At 33.0% G+C, this 18,709-nt stretch overlaps 1 long non-coding RNA gene across 1 annotated transcript; it reads right to left on the bottom strand.

Annotated features, from left to right (window-relative positions):
- Window positions 1-927: 927 nt before the first annotated feature.
- Window positions 928-3,250, bottom strand: LOC145096856 (uncharacterized). The gene is made up of 2 exons (XR_013704132.1): window positions 2,524-3,250; window positions 928-2,429 (listed from the first exon to the last, which is right to left on the bottom strand). It is a non-coding gene; the product is annotated as an uncharacterized LOC145096856 (long non-coding RNA).
- Between the last annotated feature and the right edge of the window lie 15,459 nt (window positions 3,251-18,709).

Raw genomic sequence — 18,709 nt, 5'->3', positions numbered from 1 at the left:
CAATCATTTTAGTTATTTTAAGAAAGTAATTAATGCATATTAAATGCTGAAGATGTAATTAATACCTATTATATCTTCAACATGTAATATGCATTAATTACTTTTTTAAAATAACTAAAATGATTGGTCCAAAATCAGTCATACATGCACACAATAGATAGTGAAAACAAAATAACCTAACCCTATATATATATATATATATATATATATATATATATATATATATATATATTAGCCATTTACCCACGCCAAGCGACGAGTATAAATAATTTTTTTTAGAAATTAGTATCTAAAAGCGATTGGTTCTTTTGCGCAAAACTACATCTAAACAATCCATTTGAATAATATGAACTTTATAAAAGCATATTATTTAAAATAATATGCAATGTAACTATAATTATTATTTATCATGTCATAACATCTTACTGAGAGTCTGAGATAAATAAAAGGATGTTTTTATTTATTGAAACGTTTTCCACCCCATGACCCTTTACATATTCTTTCGATTTCTTGGGCATTTTTGTTGTAAATAAAACCAAATTAATTAATTCATGATTATTGGGTAAGTTTTACATGACCATACCCTAAATTCAGAAATTACTTGTTTCTTCCAACCTCTTATTTCTCTTGCATCTTGCTTCTTGTTCATCCAAAATAAGTCATTCTTGTTCATCCAAAATAAGTCACCAATTTATTTATGATTTATTGGTAAGTTGTATGTAACCCAACCTTATATGCATCTAACTCTCCATGATCACAACTAACCTACAAATTATGTACATTTTCCAAACATGTAAAAGACATTTTAATGAATTTAATAGATATTTTAATTTAAAATAAGTTTGAGGTTTAGTAGTTTAGCAATAGACAAATTAGAAGAAACATCAAAATTATAGTCTCGAATGGATGACTCGAAGGGCCGGACTGTTAATCGGAAACTTTGATATATTATTTAACTTACTTTATGTTTTACCTTTATGCATAAAACAACCTATAAACAACACCTTCCAAATGGAAAAAAATGCATTTTCATAGCATCATATTACTCTTTTCTACAACATTTTGACAACAAAATATTTACATTTTCAACAACATATTTACATTTGAGAGAAACATACAAGGTTGAGCAGTTACAAAAGAACATGGGAGAAATCGAGCAAATAACCTATGAAAATACTTTAAAGATGTATTTAAAAAAACTATAGTAAAGTGTTAATTAAATGAAAAGTTATAACTTTACTTGGGAAGTATGATCTTTGAAAATTGCTCTGTGTAAAGTAAAAAAAAATACTTATAATCAGAGGTAAACGATTTATAGTCATGTCCTTTTATAGCATGTGCATGTTGAGTTCTACATTGACATTACCTTAGTGTAATCATAGAGAATAAAGCATTTCTAACATGAAAACTCTTTTATGATACAATATTTGTGAGAACTTGAGAACTCTTGTTCCAGACAAAATTTTCAAAGCCAAAATATTAGTCAGTTTTCATAATTTCATCATTCTCACAGACAGTCAAGGCTGATCAGGTAATTTTTTTTTATAATGAAATCCAGTTTTCCAGAAGTTACAGATAAGGTTAAAGCATATAAATAGAAGTAAATTGTCAGTTCATGTATTAGCCCAATTAGATACGCAAATTGATGTTGGAATGAAAGTACACCTGTATACTCATTCTCATGGTGGAGGAGATAACATGATCCAACAACACAAGGAAGATTTAAAACTAAAATGCGCATTCAAGAACATATTAACAAAATGATTTTGTCATACCAAGGAAAAAAATACAGAAAACAAAACATAATTTCACCATTTTATATATATAAAAGAATACCTCTATAAACCAATGAAGACCAACTTCTTTTCAACAACTTGCAAATTGATCTCCTTAAGTGATTCATGTAGTTTAATTGAAGCATATAAATTAATAGAAACTACTAAAAAAATAAAGTAGGATTAAACATGAAGATTACATTTTATTCTTAATTTTTACCTTCCACTTCTGCTTTCAACCTTAACTTTAACACCTTTTGCAGCTTCCTTTTGAATACAATCCAAACATCACATGCATATATAAGCAACTATAATACCAAACCACCATATATGGAACTTAGATTATACTAAAATGCAAAAATCGCTTATGAAAAACAAAAACAACCTATTTAAAACTTATTGTACTCCTGTAAAATCCATATAATTTTTGTTCATTCATCCCAACCAAAATTTGAAAAGATGAAGATTTAAAAGGGATTACAGTAAAATATAAGAAAACATGAAGGTTTGAGTTATGGGTTACCAACACATTCTGTAGACACAGAAGCACTTTTCAATTAATATTTTATCATGGAAAAATCATAAACTTGATTTTTGATCGAGCTCATCATCTCTCTTGACAAAAACACTCATTCTTTGCAAACCAGAAAGAGCCTAAAATGACAAAAAACCAAATGAAATCCAAAACCAATACAGAAAATCAAAAAGTGCAAGAACCCAAAGTCGAAACGAAACTTAAAAAATATACCAATTGCAATTGATACGAGCTTCAGTTATGCTAATGTTTATAATCAAAGCATGATCATGATAGATAGTGAAACAAAAGTTGAAAAACCAATGGAAACATAGAATACCTGCATAAAAACAACTAAAAAAACCTCCTGAATTAAAACCCAATTAGAAACATCAAAAATGTTAAAGTTGAGAAACAATCAGAAACATGGCTCAACTTTGGAAAGAAAAAACCCTGCAAATCAAGACCAAATCCAAAATAAACAAATGTGTATGTGTCTGTGATCGCAGATATGGTGAAATTAACAACACGATCAACTTTTTCAAGCACCTCCAGTTTATGACTTCTGAAACATATCTGATACACATAAAGTCATATAGAGAGATAGAGAGAGATGAAGACCTTTATGGTCGTGGAGGTAGAGAAAGACCTTTGTGTTCGTGAATAGAGAGAGGGGCGTTGAATTAATTGTTGTTACAATCATTTACCAAGAAACGAAAATCGAGTAAGGCCTTTCATAAAGAGAATATCGGCAAAAATATTTTGTGGAATTGGAGGAGCACATCATCGTAAACTGAAGGATGTAAAGTTCAGAAGCAAGATCTATATGGAAGGCATGCAAGATTCGAGAGATATCCACAGAGATCAAGAGAAAATGAGGATTCAAACATTGAATGTAACAATAAATCCTAAAAATTTGTATGAATCGGTCATCACAAGCTATTTTCAGTCTGATTCCTAATTCTTATCTTATCTTGACTTTTTCAAATGTTGACTGGCTTTGATTTCACAGCATAAAATCATTATACATGATGCATTAATGGCTTGTACCTCTTCATTTTTAGTATTTGACTAAATATGTATATTACGTTGTGTGTATATATATATATATATATATATATATATATATATATATATATATATATATACACACACACTAGCGGTGCACCCGCGCATAGCGGCGGCAACAAATAGTTCTGGGGCCGGGTGATGATTAATTTATTTCGTCGACGTCGGTTTCCTTGCGGCGATTAGTCATATTTGATGAATAGTTTGCTTGGGGATTAGTTTGATTTCAGAAACACATCGTATTAAAAAAAAAACATGCAATGTATCGGGATATATCATTCATCGTTAATATATATTTTTTGGCTTTGGGGCACCCTATGCAACGTAGACGACGGAAATTAATTTCTTTTCTATTAATAGTTTCTTCTCACGGATATAGGCGTCTAGAAGTTTTCAAACGATTCCTTTTTATTTTAATTTGTTATACTTATTATTTAAAAAAAACCATGAATGTAATACTAATTAATGGCAATTTAAAAAAAATTAATATGAATTAACTATAGCTTACTTCCTTTATATTTAGGAAATTGCTATGCACAATAAAAATATTAAATGTCATTTTAACAACTACGTAAATTTTTATTTAAATTAAATATTGTAGCTTCAACAAGTTGAGGTTGCTAAGTTAATTTTTGTTTGTTCAATATAAATATTTTTAATTATCAACAAAAATAAATATTTTATTATTATTGGTAACGTCCGCGTATACAAAACTAATTGGACTCAAGTCAATCAGCAATGAAATTGAGAATCAAGTCAATCAACAATTAAATTGAATGACCATTACGTTATTATTTTTCAATACTCCTCATCAAACATCCCTTAACTTGCAACTGAGAGTAGATTAAAATAGTTTGTAAGGCCTATGAACCTTTGATATCTAATTAATAAACTGCACAAATGATCCTAGTCAAAGACCCAAATAAGCTTGAATACACTGTCACCACACTGCAATGAGAAAAAAAAACATTGAATACACTGTCAACGTACGAAACAAAAAACACACATTCAAAAAATGAAACTATGAAATAACAAAATGAAACATCACAGTTACTAACTAAATAAAAGCATGTGCAGTCAAAGAAACAGAGTAAAAGCATGTGCAATGCTATAAATAGCAATGTACTTTCTTTTGTTTCTCTAATATATCATTGTATTTTCACTTCTATTTCTTAATTTCTTATTTAACCATTTAACTTTAAAAGTATAATGCCATTTCTCCACTCATTTACAATTAGGACATCATACTTTAAAATAAAAACCAACTATCAAATTATGATGTTATAATGTACTTTCATTTGTTTCTCTAATATACCACTATTGAAAAAAAAAATTCTTAGGGACGAAATTTGGGTGATTTCAAAATTTTAACCAAAGTTATAAATTTAGGTAAAGCATAGGTACCAATCCATAGTCATATATTGATGATACCCTCTAAAGTAGATGCTTAAAGCCAAGTTTGTAAATTGGATAAAGATAGAAACCTAATAAATTTGGATGCTTGATAATAATGACACAATATAAAGGGTTGCAATAGAAAAATGGATGTAATAATGCAAAAACCAAAGAAAGTAAGATGCTAATTCTTGTATTTTTTTTAATCATATCATTTTTCTTTCAATTAATTTCATATCTTTTTCTTAAACAACCCAACTAAACTATAACCGACAAATTACCCATTTATAATAGTAAAACTTTATTTTCAAATGAAATTATTATAATTAGGTAGAAGTTTTAAACTATAAAGTTATAAATATTTCATCAGTAGTACATACTTGATATTCAAGACTCAAAACATGTGGTTGAGAGATGAAATTGCATTTCTTTGGATCGAAACAGAATCATCAGTTAGGATCAGCTGGACAAAGGAATACTCAAAAAGTTTTGTCGTCAAACATCAACCATTTCAGATTATTCGGGAATTACCCGTGAACAATCAAGAGCATACACAACAATAAGATCATTAATCCAAGCATATATATGGTAATTCACAAAGATCAATAACATGAAGATTCATACTTGAAGATCCCAAAAGTGGAAATACAAACATGCACGTCATGTCTATAAAAATGAAAATAAGAGCTTACATTTTGACAAAAGATACCATAAAATTTCATGTAGTTCAAAAGTTCTTTAAACCATCAGAAATGATGAGGTATCTAAATAAAAATATGATCTCTTTAGCTTGTATCCTCCAAGTAGTTTTAATCAGCTATATGATGTGAATGTTCGAAACTTTCTTGTAATAAAGCTACAAAGAAAAAAGGGTGACTTTGTAACCAAAGGTCCATCTCACTGGTTAACAATTAGCCCTTTAAGGCTGGAGTTAGCTTTGAAATGTGTATTATTTGTCCAATTTCAATAGTCTCATCACCCTGTTACATACATAATAACATTTTCAGTTAAAATATATATTTTAAGAAGAAACAAAAAATGATAGTTGGCATCTATTAACATCAACTGAACTTAAACAAAAAACATCGATCTGAACCCCAATTTGATTATGTCTAATATTCCCATATAAAATTCCTTTACCAGTGGAGTTCACCTGCATATTATTTTCCTTGAGCATAAGTTTGAGAGATAAGAGACAGATATACCTCATCAACATACTTATACCTCTCTATATAGTAGGAAAAGTTTTCATGATTTCTTAACTCCAAAGTAAAAGCACCAAATACAATGGTCCTGTAAAAACATAAGCATGAATGATGTCATTTTAAAGCAAAGCGTAAGAGCTAAAAGAAAACACCTACCAAATCCATAATAGAAATCACCAATATGTAAGTGATCAACCCAAATACTTTTATTCTTTGCTAACTTGTGTATAAAAGGGGACAAAATTGATATAAGTGGTGGCACTCATGGCATGTTTGATGATTTTAATATCACCATAGTATTGTAAGGTACACTAAAATACAAGTATGCTGCTATTTCTTCCCCACCACTAAGCAAATAAATCCAATAGACATTAAGCACACCAAAACCATCAAGGCAAAAACAATCTAATTACCAAAAAATGTTTGTAAATGGTCAATAATAGTTTTAATATTATGTGGTGGTGATTGAAAGTGGTGTTGGGGTCTATACAATAGCATTAAAATATACATTTTTCAACACCATACTTCCCCTGTTCTTTCGTTTCTAAAATAAAGTTATAGACTTATGGCCAAAAACATACTTGTGAGTTATAGGATGAATCCCAACCATAATCATCTAAAACACAACAAAAAGAAACAAATTAGACAGGAGTAGTTTACCTCAAATAAGAAGGATGAATGGTTTACCTTATAAACCCTGATTTAAAAGACGAAACCAAAATTAAATCTAACTTTCAAAAAAACCCCAAACCTAGATAGAAGCATCAGTTGTGGTTTAATGGTGGTGTTTACTTAGTGGGAAAGTCGATTAGCACGTTATCGAGAGAGGGAGAGAGAGAGAGAGAGAGACAGAGGGTATGTGATTTAGCATTTAGAGCGATAGAGATGAAGCAGTGATGAATTTTGGGGAATCGATTAGCAACAAACCCCCCTCAAGTTTATTCATATAAGCATAAACTGTCTCAAGCAATGGTGATGACCGCCTATGGGAAGATAGAATATGGAGAGGGGTGGTTTGGTGACGATAGCTAGGGTTTAAATGGAAGCAAATGGATGTGGTTCCATGATTGACTGTAATTTGTGGAGTCAATTAGTCATATAAGGGGGTGGGGGCAGTAATACGAGCGAAGGCGACCACAGATATTTGCCGATATCTCAGCATCAATAAAACTCGATCAACATAGAAGTATAGAAGTGGGTAAAAATATGTTTAGTTGGCTATATATGGGGAGAAGATAAAACCGTATAAAATAGCTTCAATTAACTGAGCATTAGGTGGTTGTAAATTGTGTTTTATACGCCAATCAATCTAAAATTGAAGTAACAATATTCATAGAGTAATATTATTTTATTGTTGACAACTTGTATTTTAAGCTTAGAGAGTTGAACGTCTTAAAAAATATTATTATTATATTGAATCTATTTATGGAAATAATGATATTTCTTTTATAAGATAGTATATATATATAAAAGGAAAATTGCACCAAAGTCCTTATATATTGACCTCGTAATTGATTTAGTCATTATATATTTTTTTATTCAATTATGTCCCAAAAATCGGTAATCATATTCAATTTACCATTTTACCTGATCAACAGGTCATTCAAGTTTCAAAAACAACATTTTTGGCCCAGGTTTTAAAATTTATTATAAATTTGGTCCAAAATTTATACTTTTAGTTCAGATTTTAAATTTTATAACAAATTTTGTCCAAAATTTACCCTTATTGCCCATAAATCTCAACAGATAGTGGTATACCAGACAATTATCACAAAGACAATCATCTATACTGTAAACAACTACTAGTGAGTTGACATTGGTGCCTTCGACCCACTTATACCATGAAGGTAACTCATCTCGAAAACTGGAAGTAGCTGAACAGTCCCTGGCTCCGAATATCAACCTAACTCAATCCCCTACACATAAAAGATTTTCTTAATTACCCTTTCATACTAATTACCTGTAAAGCCTGCAGATTTGGGCCAGTCAATTTAAAGATAATAAACATCAAAAATTACGTTTTAATAGAAGATTATTTAGAAAAAATAATTTTAACCAAGTTATAGTATATGTCACAAGGGTTCCGTACACATAAGAACGCTGAAATCCGAGTTATAACAAAGAAGTTATGACCCGTCGAAGTCTTACGCCAAAACCGAGACGACATCGGGAATCGTAAAAAGTAAGTTTGCGATAAAATACTTTTTAGCCTTATCGACCTAAACGAAATTCGTAGTATACGTTAAACCGAGAGCGTGCATAAAAAGAACGTCAAAATCTGACTTCGTATGACGAAGTTATGAATTTTGTAAGATTTACCATAGCAGTGCACAACCCAAAATTCAAATTATAGATCTATCGATTTTTTCCGACACAACCTGAATGATAATTGAAAATCTCATTAATAGGAGTTCAACGATATAAAGACAGACGAAAACGGACGTCGGATGACAAAGTTGTGAATTTTTAACGAACTTTATTTGTCTAAGACTGTTAAAATATAACTTTAAAAATAAAGTCAAAATTAGCTGATGGAGTCTAAACGAAATTTGTAGTCATGTTTCCGCCTACACGTGGATATAAAGAACGTAAAAAACGGAGCTCGTATGCGAAAGTTACAGATTTTAGAAGATAAATAGTTATTGGGATAATCTGCGAGTGACACGTGGCGTAATCTAGGCCACACGTTCGTCCCCACAGATTGGAACAAGATGGCGACCTATGGCAATGAACGCCCTACATTCAACTAGGGTGTGCGTTGCATTCACGAACGCCCTGCGTTCATCTCTTAAACGTACTGCATTCGATCCTCCGCCCAGCCTATAAATAGAGCTCGTTTCTTCTCATTTTTCCATACCAATTGATAAGGGCTTATTTAGTCATAGAAATCATTCATTATCTTATTAATTATTGTTGATTTTATATCATTTTATGGACAAAAGGTACTTAATTAGCTTAATATTTCAATTTCAGCAATAAAAGACATGCTCGGGTGAAAAAGGAAGAGGATTGAGTGATTGGAAGCTTGGAGATTGAAGACTAAAGAAAGAAGGATGTTGCTGGATAGCTTGACCCCTTATCAGTGTTTTGGCAATATCTCATGAACCGTAACTCCGATTGACAATATTCAAAATGTTTTGAAAACTAGACACAATTTCGGACGACTTTTGTGTTTTGAGAAAATGTTGATTCTGAAAAAACTCGACGAGTTGGGCCTAAACTCGACGAGTTGGTCAGAATGTTCCCGATTCGAAAATGCCTTGCCGTACACGTTGTATACGCGGATTATCGAAAAAACTCGACGAGTTTTTGGTGAAAAATCGTCGAGTTGGCGCTGTTTTCAAATTTTATATATAGAAACTCTTCTCATTCGAACCCTAACTTTTGTTGGAGGCTAGCTGCAATTATTGAAGACCAGAAGGGTTCTTGACGCTTTAGATTTCGAGAATTCAACATAAGAAACAATTTAGAAGAGAATCAAAGGCAAATAATCATTCTTCTTTTCTTAATCTTTGTTTTGAAACATGTTTGAATCATTAGATTTTGATTTTAGGTTATTACTTGCTTTAGATATGAGCTAAAAGCTTTTTACTTCTGTTTGGATGAGATAATCTTATGAACATGGTTTGATTGAGTGGTTGGATTAATATTAATTTGGTTATTCATCTTGTTAAGCTTGTTAAAGATCCTCATGTATTGATGATAAATATTTTCTGTTAATAAGTGAGTTATTAAGTTGCATGAACATCTTCTTGATTACTTGATTCATACAATTTTGTGAAAACAATATTGTATGCCTAGGAATAATGAATATGAAACTAGGGTTAACTAGAAAATAGGTAAATCAATGTGTGAGCATGTGTGATGAACAACCACATATTATTTGATTGAATTGAACAAATTTGATTAGCTATTATTACAAGTCTTACTTGATACGAACTAAACACTAGGAAACTTGTTAGTTTAATTAACTGGCTATTGTTTGAATTAACTTGTCTGCTAAAGGATTGGTAATAATGAACATGAACCCAATCACATTAGGAATCAGTAATCATTGACATATTGATCCATTGCACTTGCCACAAAATCAACCATAGGAATAAGTGAATCGAATCTGAATAGAAGTCTCTTTTATCATTGAATCTAGTTGTCCTTTCTTGTTCTTCTTAGTTGTTAATTGTCTTTGTTTGAGTTTTAAAGTGCTTGTTTAAGTTTCTAGTCTTGCAAAACGAGAGAAAACCCCTACTTTTATTAATTGTTTTATTTAGATAATATTAGTATTAATTTTAGCTGTTACCGTTCCCTGTGTTTGATACCCTATTTGCTTGAACTAAACTACTATCGATAGGTACACTGCCTGCGTGTGTTTGTTTAAATTTGAGTTTGTCAGGATTAAAACTAGTGCGCTTTACACACATCACCAATTCACTCCAACTCTCTCCCAAACACCCCCCAAACCCTCAAGGTTCTCCCCTAGCACATCCAAGGTGTTAGAACGAGTCTCGGGATGCCCGAAGGCTCCGAGAAGAAGACCTTTCGGCTTGGAAGTTTTGCCCCCGCAGAGCCCGGTTCCTAACCAAACCCCCTAGTAAGTGAGTTATGCTTACCCTAAACTTATGTTTAAGTTTATTATCGTTATTATGAACCTATAAAAAAGATTTATCAGTGATTCCAAATCGTTATACAGATTGATCTACTTACGGAGATGATGTCCAGGCTGTGATTTAGTGAGGTGTTTAAAATGGGATTTCCAAACAGTATATTTCGTATACCAAACGGACTCTACCTCCAATATGATCCTACCTGGTTGTTCCTTACTTTATAGATCATGAAATTAGACTTTGAGTTAATGATGAATCTAGGCTAATAATTAGTCATAATAAAGATTAGACTGAAACTTAGCGATAATAATGCTAGGTTTCGTCGAAGGAAAATAGGATCGTTAGAAGCGAAGCGCTGTCCGAGTTTGGAATCATCACTTCAACAAGTGAGTGTATAGGCCCTTTCATGAACATTATTTTAATACAAGTATAGGTTTATGTATTATATATATATATATGTATATATGTATATATATATATATGTGTGTGTGTGTGTGTGAATTATTTGATGTTGCCTGAAATACGTGTTAAAGAACATACCTGATATTATATGATGATTTAGGATAAAGAGTAAACCTAAATTAATTATGAGGCATATTGGGTAGTATCTTCTTATGAGTATGAGTGAGATATAAATGGAGAATAGAACTTTAAAATATGTCATTAATCCGGGAGCATGGATTAGACATGATCATTTGTCCTTAGTCCGAGAGTATGGATATGACATAGTTATTTGTCATTAATCCGGGAGTATGGATTTAGACATAGACAATTGTCCTTAGTCTGAGAGTATGGACAGGACATAGTTATTTGTCATTATTCTGGGAGTATGGATTCAGACATAGTCAATTGTCCCTAGTTTGAGAGTATGGAATGGGCACAGTTATTGATCCAAGAGCATGGATTAGACATACTTGATCCGGGAGTATAGATTAAGTAAAAAGGTAAATTTTAGATCCGAGAGTATGGACAGTGTAACTAAGAGGATTGACGAGCGGAGTAAGAGTTGTTTATACAAGGTGAAATTGTATACTTGTGAGTTCTAATATATATATATATATATATATATATATATATATATATATATATATATATATATATATATATATGATACACACTACTAGAAAAACAGCATTTTACGACGCGAAATGCGTGTCGTAAAACGCTCAGACGACGCGCGCATGCATGTTAAGGAAGACCCTGTCATAACGAGAGACGACACACTTTTGCGTGTCATATATAGACGACACGCATTTACGACACACAATGCGTATCAAGGAAGGCCCTGTTATTAAGAAAGACGACACGCATTTGTGTTCCGTAACCTTACGACGCGCGTTTAGGGCACACATTGCATATCATTAAAGCCCCTGTCATAAATGAAGATGACACACATTTGCGAGTCATAAACTTCAGCAACAATTTACGATATACATTTACGACGCGTCTTTACGATACTCATTTACGCATAATACAAAAATATGGAAACAAATATATACCAAAACAATCAATTTCATCCAATAACATCATGTCAAACAAGTTATCAAAAAATTGTTATACATTGATATTAAGGGGATCTAATAGTACATTGTTATCAAGCGGTTTTCCCTAACTATATAACATGATACTACATCCCTAACTATATAACCTGATCCTTCATGTCTTTGGTTTTCCACCAGGTGTACCATGTAAAAATGTTAAACTGGGTGTCATGGGCGGATGTCCATCGGGCGTGGATGGCAAGTAAGGGCTTGAAGCATTAGCTGAAACAAAATAACTTTTATTAATCACACAATTAAGAAACTTTAGAAGTACCTTATAAGAAAGTAGGAGTATTGAAGTCCCAGAGTTTGCATACATAAGCCTTAAAATCCTTGGCTATCTACACAACAAGCTAGTTTCCACCAACAACAAGGGAAGTGAAAAGGCGTAACATCCACTTGTGATGTTTCTAAACCAGGCTACTCATTTGGCAACATTAACATCCCGAAATAATTATTTTCCTGGTTATTTAATTATAAACTTTAGAATGTGGGGACATAAAATAAAGAAAACATGGACAAAAGACAAACATCAAACAATGACTCTGGTTGTCTTGTTCCTGATCTCATAATTGTAACGAATCTTTTTCTCCGTCCCAATACGACTAAAGGGTTGTATGTCAAATTTGAAATGTTGATGCATGGATTCGATATTTTGTTCGGTATCTAAATTATAGATTGTTATATAACAAGTATATGTTTAATAACTCTACATTTAGTCCCTACTTTCATCCTAATGGTTGTTATATATTGTATTAAAGAGTGTACATCTATTCAAGAGGAAGTATCTGATCTGGATCCATGGCAGCAAAAAGCTTTGATGCAACTACTATATCTGAGACAGAAAGAGCAGCATGTACTTCATCGATAAAAGAAAAAGAAGGAAACCATTTTTAACTATTCCACTGGTAGCTCATTTTTTACTATTCCACCCGGTCAGATTTGAATAAAACATAAACTAATGAAAATGACTATTTTACCCTTCTCAATCCTCTTCAACCAGAAAATAAAATTAGAATGGAACAAACTTCCCTATCTATTTAGCAAAACAAGCCACAATAAAAAAAATAATAAATGAATAAAAATATGGCAAGACCTTTGTTAAATTCAAATGCTCATGCAGATACCACCACGACCCATTCTTGTTTAACAATCTAAACAAAGGGATAATGACTTAGAAGACCATTGAAGTTTCAAATTTGCTAAAAAAACACCATTCAAGTATTACATGTTCAGAAAACACCATCAAACTAAAGCATATGTTCAAAAAACACAAACGAAGTACATATTCTGTTCAAAAAACACCATCTTTATGATTTGGGGTAACTTACATGTTTAACCCCTAACTTTTTTTTCTTAACTCGGACAGTCCCTAGCATTTATATTTATTTTTCCTTTAGACCATGATCGAGTTAAAAGACTAATATACCCTTATTAGTTTCATTTAACATTTATTTTTATTACTTGTTAATTATTTATGCAATTGATATATTTATAATAAATAATAACATAAATTGTATAAATAATTAACAAGTAATAAAAATAAGACAAAACTTCAAAAATGGTCCCTGTGGTTTCTAGAAATATCAAGTTTAGTCTCTAAGTTCAAAAAACCTCACAGATGGTCCCTGTGGTTTCAAAACTTTTAACAAATGGTCCTTCCGGCTCACTCCATTAGCATTTCACCGTTAACTCATTTTTTAATAAAATATTGCAGGGGTAATTTCGTCATTTCAGTTGTAACCTTCTCTCTTTAATATGAAATGATTACTTGCTTGCACATCACTACCCATCCCTCTCCCAAGAAGATAACCAGTTACAGGTTTAGTCATCGGGTTCATTCCCATCGTAGAAGCAAGAACAGAAATTGGGATTTAGGGTTTTAAGCTGCAAAAATTGCAATGGTGCTATCAATATGGTGTTTTCGAGAAAAATTTGTAACCGTGGAGGACTTAGGAAAAACATATGGTACAATACTACAACAAAACTTGTTTTTTCTTGGTCTATTGTGTTGACGTAAGGAAATCATTAATTTTACTCTTTTTTTTGTGTTTACAGAAGGTTATGAGAACTATTTCACGTTGAAGATACACTACATTGGTGTCTTCACCAAAGCACCTGGAAGGAAATACGTTGATGGTGTTGTAGCATATGTAGATTATGTTGACACTAATTTATTTTTAGTTCATGAGCTTGGCGACATGGTTCGAGAACTAGGGTACAAAATTGAGCAAACCCTTTACTACCATTTCTGTATCCCTGAATACCCTTTGGACTATGGCTTAATGCCTTTAGGTAATGATCAAGATGTACTTAAAATGGTATCATATGTCCCTAAACACAGACTTATTAGGGTGTATATTGAAACTGGTCAGACAAGGGTAGCTAGTTATTACAAGTCTCCTTCTAAAGTTGTTATTGAAGAGTTGGAGCCTGATAGTGTGTCACCTGAAATGAATACAAAGAAACCTTGTAGGAGAGAAGCAGGATCATGTAGTAGAAAGCTTGATCTAAACAAGTCTATGAACCCTGATTATGAGCAGTCACAAGTGTTAGATGTTGATGAAGGCCATGATTACTCAAAGAGTATTCTACCATTTATTAGGTCTCAAGGTAAACAAGGTCATGTCATTCAAAAGGAAGTGGTGAATCATGAAATTGAAACTCAAGAAGAAGTGATCACTAGTGCAGTTGAAACTGAAGAACAATTGGGAACTTACCATGTACAGGAACCAAGTTGCCAAGCTGATGATGGAGCTAATACTACAACAGTTGATGACTATGAACCATTTGTAGAGGATTACTCACTTTATGTTGATTATGATGTTGAGTTTAATGTTCAAACTTCATTTGAAAAACAACCGGAAGTGGATTATCTAGAGGGTATGGTGAGTGATGATAGTGGAGAGGCTTTCTACTCTGAGGGTGGCCATGGTTCTGAGGATAGTGGAGATGATTATGATGACAGTGAATACAATGTGGATGAGTCTAACATACAATTTGATGTAGATGTAGACATGAGTGAATTCCATAATGCTGTTGATGTAGATGAACATGGAATCTTGAACAATCATTCAAAAGATGATGAGATTGGAGTGGTTGACTTTGATGATGAGTTGGAAGTTATTGCCACTGATGATTATCAATTTGCAGGATTTCATGAAGATGATAGGAAGAGACTGCTAAAAGAGTTGAGTAAGTCAAGTACATGCTCACATGGAGAGGTTCATGTTAAACCATTTCAGACTGGTCAGGTCTTCAAAACCAAGGTTGATGTTAAAAACTACATGAACTCACATGCTGTAGCAACAAGGAGGTCTTTATACCTAGCTAAAAATGACAAAATCCGGATTAGGGTGAAATGTAAAGGTGTTGTAAGTAAGCCTTCTACAGGAGTTGATGGTGGTGGGTCCTCAACCAGAAGTAGGGCAAAGTGTAAGGGTAAAGATGTAATTGCCAATAAAGGTACATGTCCATGGGCAGTCCAAATATCGAGGGCTAATGAAAATCAGGATTGGTTGGTGAAAACAGTACAGGATGAGCATAAATGTTTGCAAACAAGGGCGGTTAAAGCTTGCATTTCCAGATACGTAGCTAACTTAATTGTTCAACAAATACAGAGTAACCCTAAAATTCCAGTGAAAGCTTTACACGAAGAGTTGTGCAAGAAACTGGAGGTAGGAATGTCATTGCAAAAGGTTGCTAGGGCAAAGTCAATGGTTGAGCGTATCATTAGTGGGGACTACCAAGTACAGTATGGATTTTTGAGGGATTATGTGTTGGAGCTACTCAACACTAATCCTGGTACAACAGTTCGGATTGATGTGTATCCAAAAACCTCCCTGTCTGTTACCACAAGAACTTTTAGAAGAATATATGTCTATTTAGGTGCATTGAAGTTAGGATTCAAATATGGATTAAGAGATTTTCTAGGTCTGGATGGTACTTTCATGAAGGGCCCTTACCCTGGGCAAGTGTTAACTGCTGTAGGGTTGGACTCAAACAATGACATATACCCTGTAGCATATGCAGTGGTAGAGACAGAATCAACAAGTAGCTGGACCTGGTTCTTGGAACTGTTAGGAGAAGATCTGGATCTGGGACCAAATTCAAAATTTACCTTCATTTCAGATAGACAAAAGGTGTGTACCACCTAACTTTTTTATTACCTTTTCTAAATACATTTGGTTAACTAATGTTGCATACATTGACTTTTGTTTAGGGAATAATACCAGCAATGGAGAAGGTATTCCCTAGTGCAGAACATAGGTTCTGTTTGAGGCATATCCAGGAAAACATGAAGAAACAATGGAAAGGAAAAGACTTAAGTGACCAACTTTGGGAGTGTGGTAGAGCAACAACAGTCAATCATTTTAACAGAGCAATGGATGAGTTAAAGAAGATCAATACAGAGGCTCATGCTTGGGTGTCTAAGATCCCAGCAAACACTTGGGCTAAATCTCACTTTAGTGGTAAGTTTCTAGAAATTTATTGAGAAATGTTAATCTTCCCTGTTGTGTGTTTACTATATGTGTAATTGTCTTCTGTTAATATCTATTATTCCGAAAGGGCACATACTGATTGTTTGTTGAATAACCTTTGTGAGGTATTCAATTCAAAGCTAGATGAAGGTAGGGATAAACCTATTATCACTTGCTTAGAGTATATTAGAGAGTATCTCATGAAGAGGTTATGTGTGGTACAAAAGGAAATAGATAAGTGTGAAGGAGTTCTAACCCCTACTGCAACTACACTGTTTGAAAAGATTAAGGCTGATGCATCAAAGTATGTGGCTAAATACAATGGGGCAGGGAAGTACCAAGTGGCAAGCACATGGCAAGACCAATATGTGGTAAACTTGAATGATCAAAGTTGCAGTTGTAGGTTTTGGGAGATTACAGGTTTCCCATGTAGACATGTTGTTTGTGCTATATGGGACAAAATGGAAAATGGTGAAAATGCCCCACATGTTGATGAATGGGTCCATCCTTGCTATAGGTTATCAACATGGAAAGCCATGTATTTCAACAAAATTGATCCATTGAATGGACGTACAATGTGGCCTAAAAGTGACTGCCCATTCACTTTACTTCCACCAAAACATAAGACACAAGTTTGTATTTAAAAGTGACTGCCCATTCACTTTACTTCCACCAAAACTTATGTAATGTGTACTTGTTTGAAGATGTGTTAAGAACTTGAAAACTTTGCATGTAATGCTTGTGTTGTAGGTCTTTTGAAAACTTTGCATCATGGTTGTGTTAAGAACTTTATAACTTTGAATGTAATGGTGTGTATGCACTTTTTGGTGATGAATTAATGTGTTTTGTGTACTACCCTTCACAGATCAATTAATAACATTGTACATTTCAATTGCAAATGAAAACCATCTTCAAGATGCATTTACAATACACTTAACAATTGCATTTCAAAAACATTCAAGAAATTGAACAATGAACTATAACAAACTACATTCCATTACCATTACCATTACCACTGCATTACACATTAATTTGATACATAAACCAAATACAACAACACCAATTCCAAAACCACCTACATAAACTGAAAGCAAAAAAACCCCTATCCGATTAAAATAAAAAAAAACTTGCAATGGTTACAAACCAAAAACCAAAACTCCATTACCATCCAAACCTTCACAGGATACTTAGAGATTAAAATAATACCAAAAAAAAACACCCATGAACAAAACAACATCAGCTGGTAGTTCCACAATTCTGCAGTTACAATGGCGACCCTCTCCTCCAATCGATTCATTGATCTTATCAAACCTGGAATCACCACCAATGCCCTAGCACACATAGGGGGATCAGACCATCGAATGAAACCATATCTTCTACAGTTCCAAAATTGTCTTCCAGGGTTACGATTCGTCCATGAAGTGATCTTCGTTGCTTCATTCCCACATCTGCAAGTCACCATCTTTGAATCAGAAGCGATTGGATGTCGTGAAGGGTGCAACGGTCGAGCAACAGTGGAAAGGAGGAGAGATGATCGACTGATGAAGCTAAAGGATTTGCCCAAAAATCAGATATGCTATTTCTTTTAAAGAGAGAAGGTTACACCTGAAATGACAAAATTACCCCTGCAATATTTTATTAAAAAATGAGTTAACGGTGAAATGCTAACGGAGTGAGCTGGAAGGACCATTTGTTAAAAGTTTTGAAACCACAGGGACCATCTGTGAGGTTTTTTGAACTTAGGGACTAAACTTGATATTTCTGGAAAGCACAGGGACCATTTTTGAAGTTTTGTCTAAAAATAATGTTAAATGAAAGTAATAAGGGTATATTAGTCTTTTAACTCGATCATGGTCTGAAGTCGAAGCAAATTTAAACTAAAGGGACCGTCCGAGTTAAGAAAAAAAAGTGAGGGACTAAACATGTAAGTTACCCCAAACCATAGAGATGGTGTTTTTTGAACAGAACATGTACTTCGTTGGTATTTTTTGAACATATGTCTTAGTTTGATGGTGTTTTTTGAACATATAATACTTGAATGGTTTTTTTGGAACGAAGTTAAAACTTCGATGGTCTCAAAGTTAGCTCTCTCTCTCTCTCTCTCAAAGAAGATGAAATTATTGATATAC

This window comes from Lactuca serriola, chromosome 4, assembly GCF_051521515.1.
Source record: "Lactuca serriola cultivar US96UC23 chromosome 4, Lser_US96UC23_V15, whole genome shotgun sequence".
NCBI classification, from domain to species: Eukaryota; Viridiplantae; Streptophyta; class Magnoliopsida; order Asterales; family Asteraceae; genus Lactuca; species Lactuca serriola.
The sequence above is the reverse complement of the archived record's forward strand: the minus strand, read 5'-3'. Positions and strand labels throughout refer to the sequence as shown.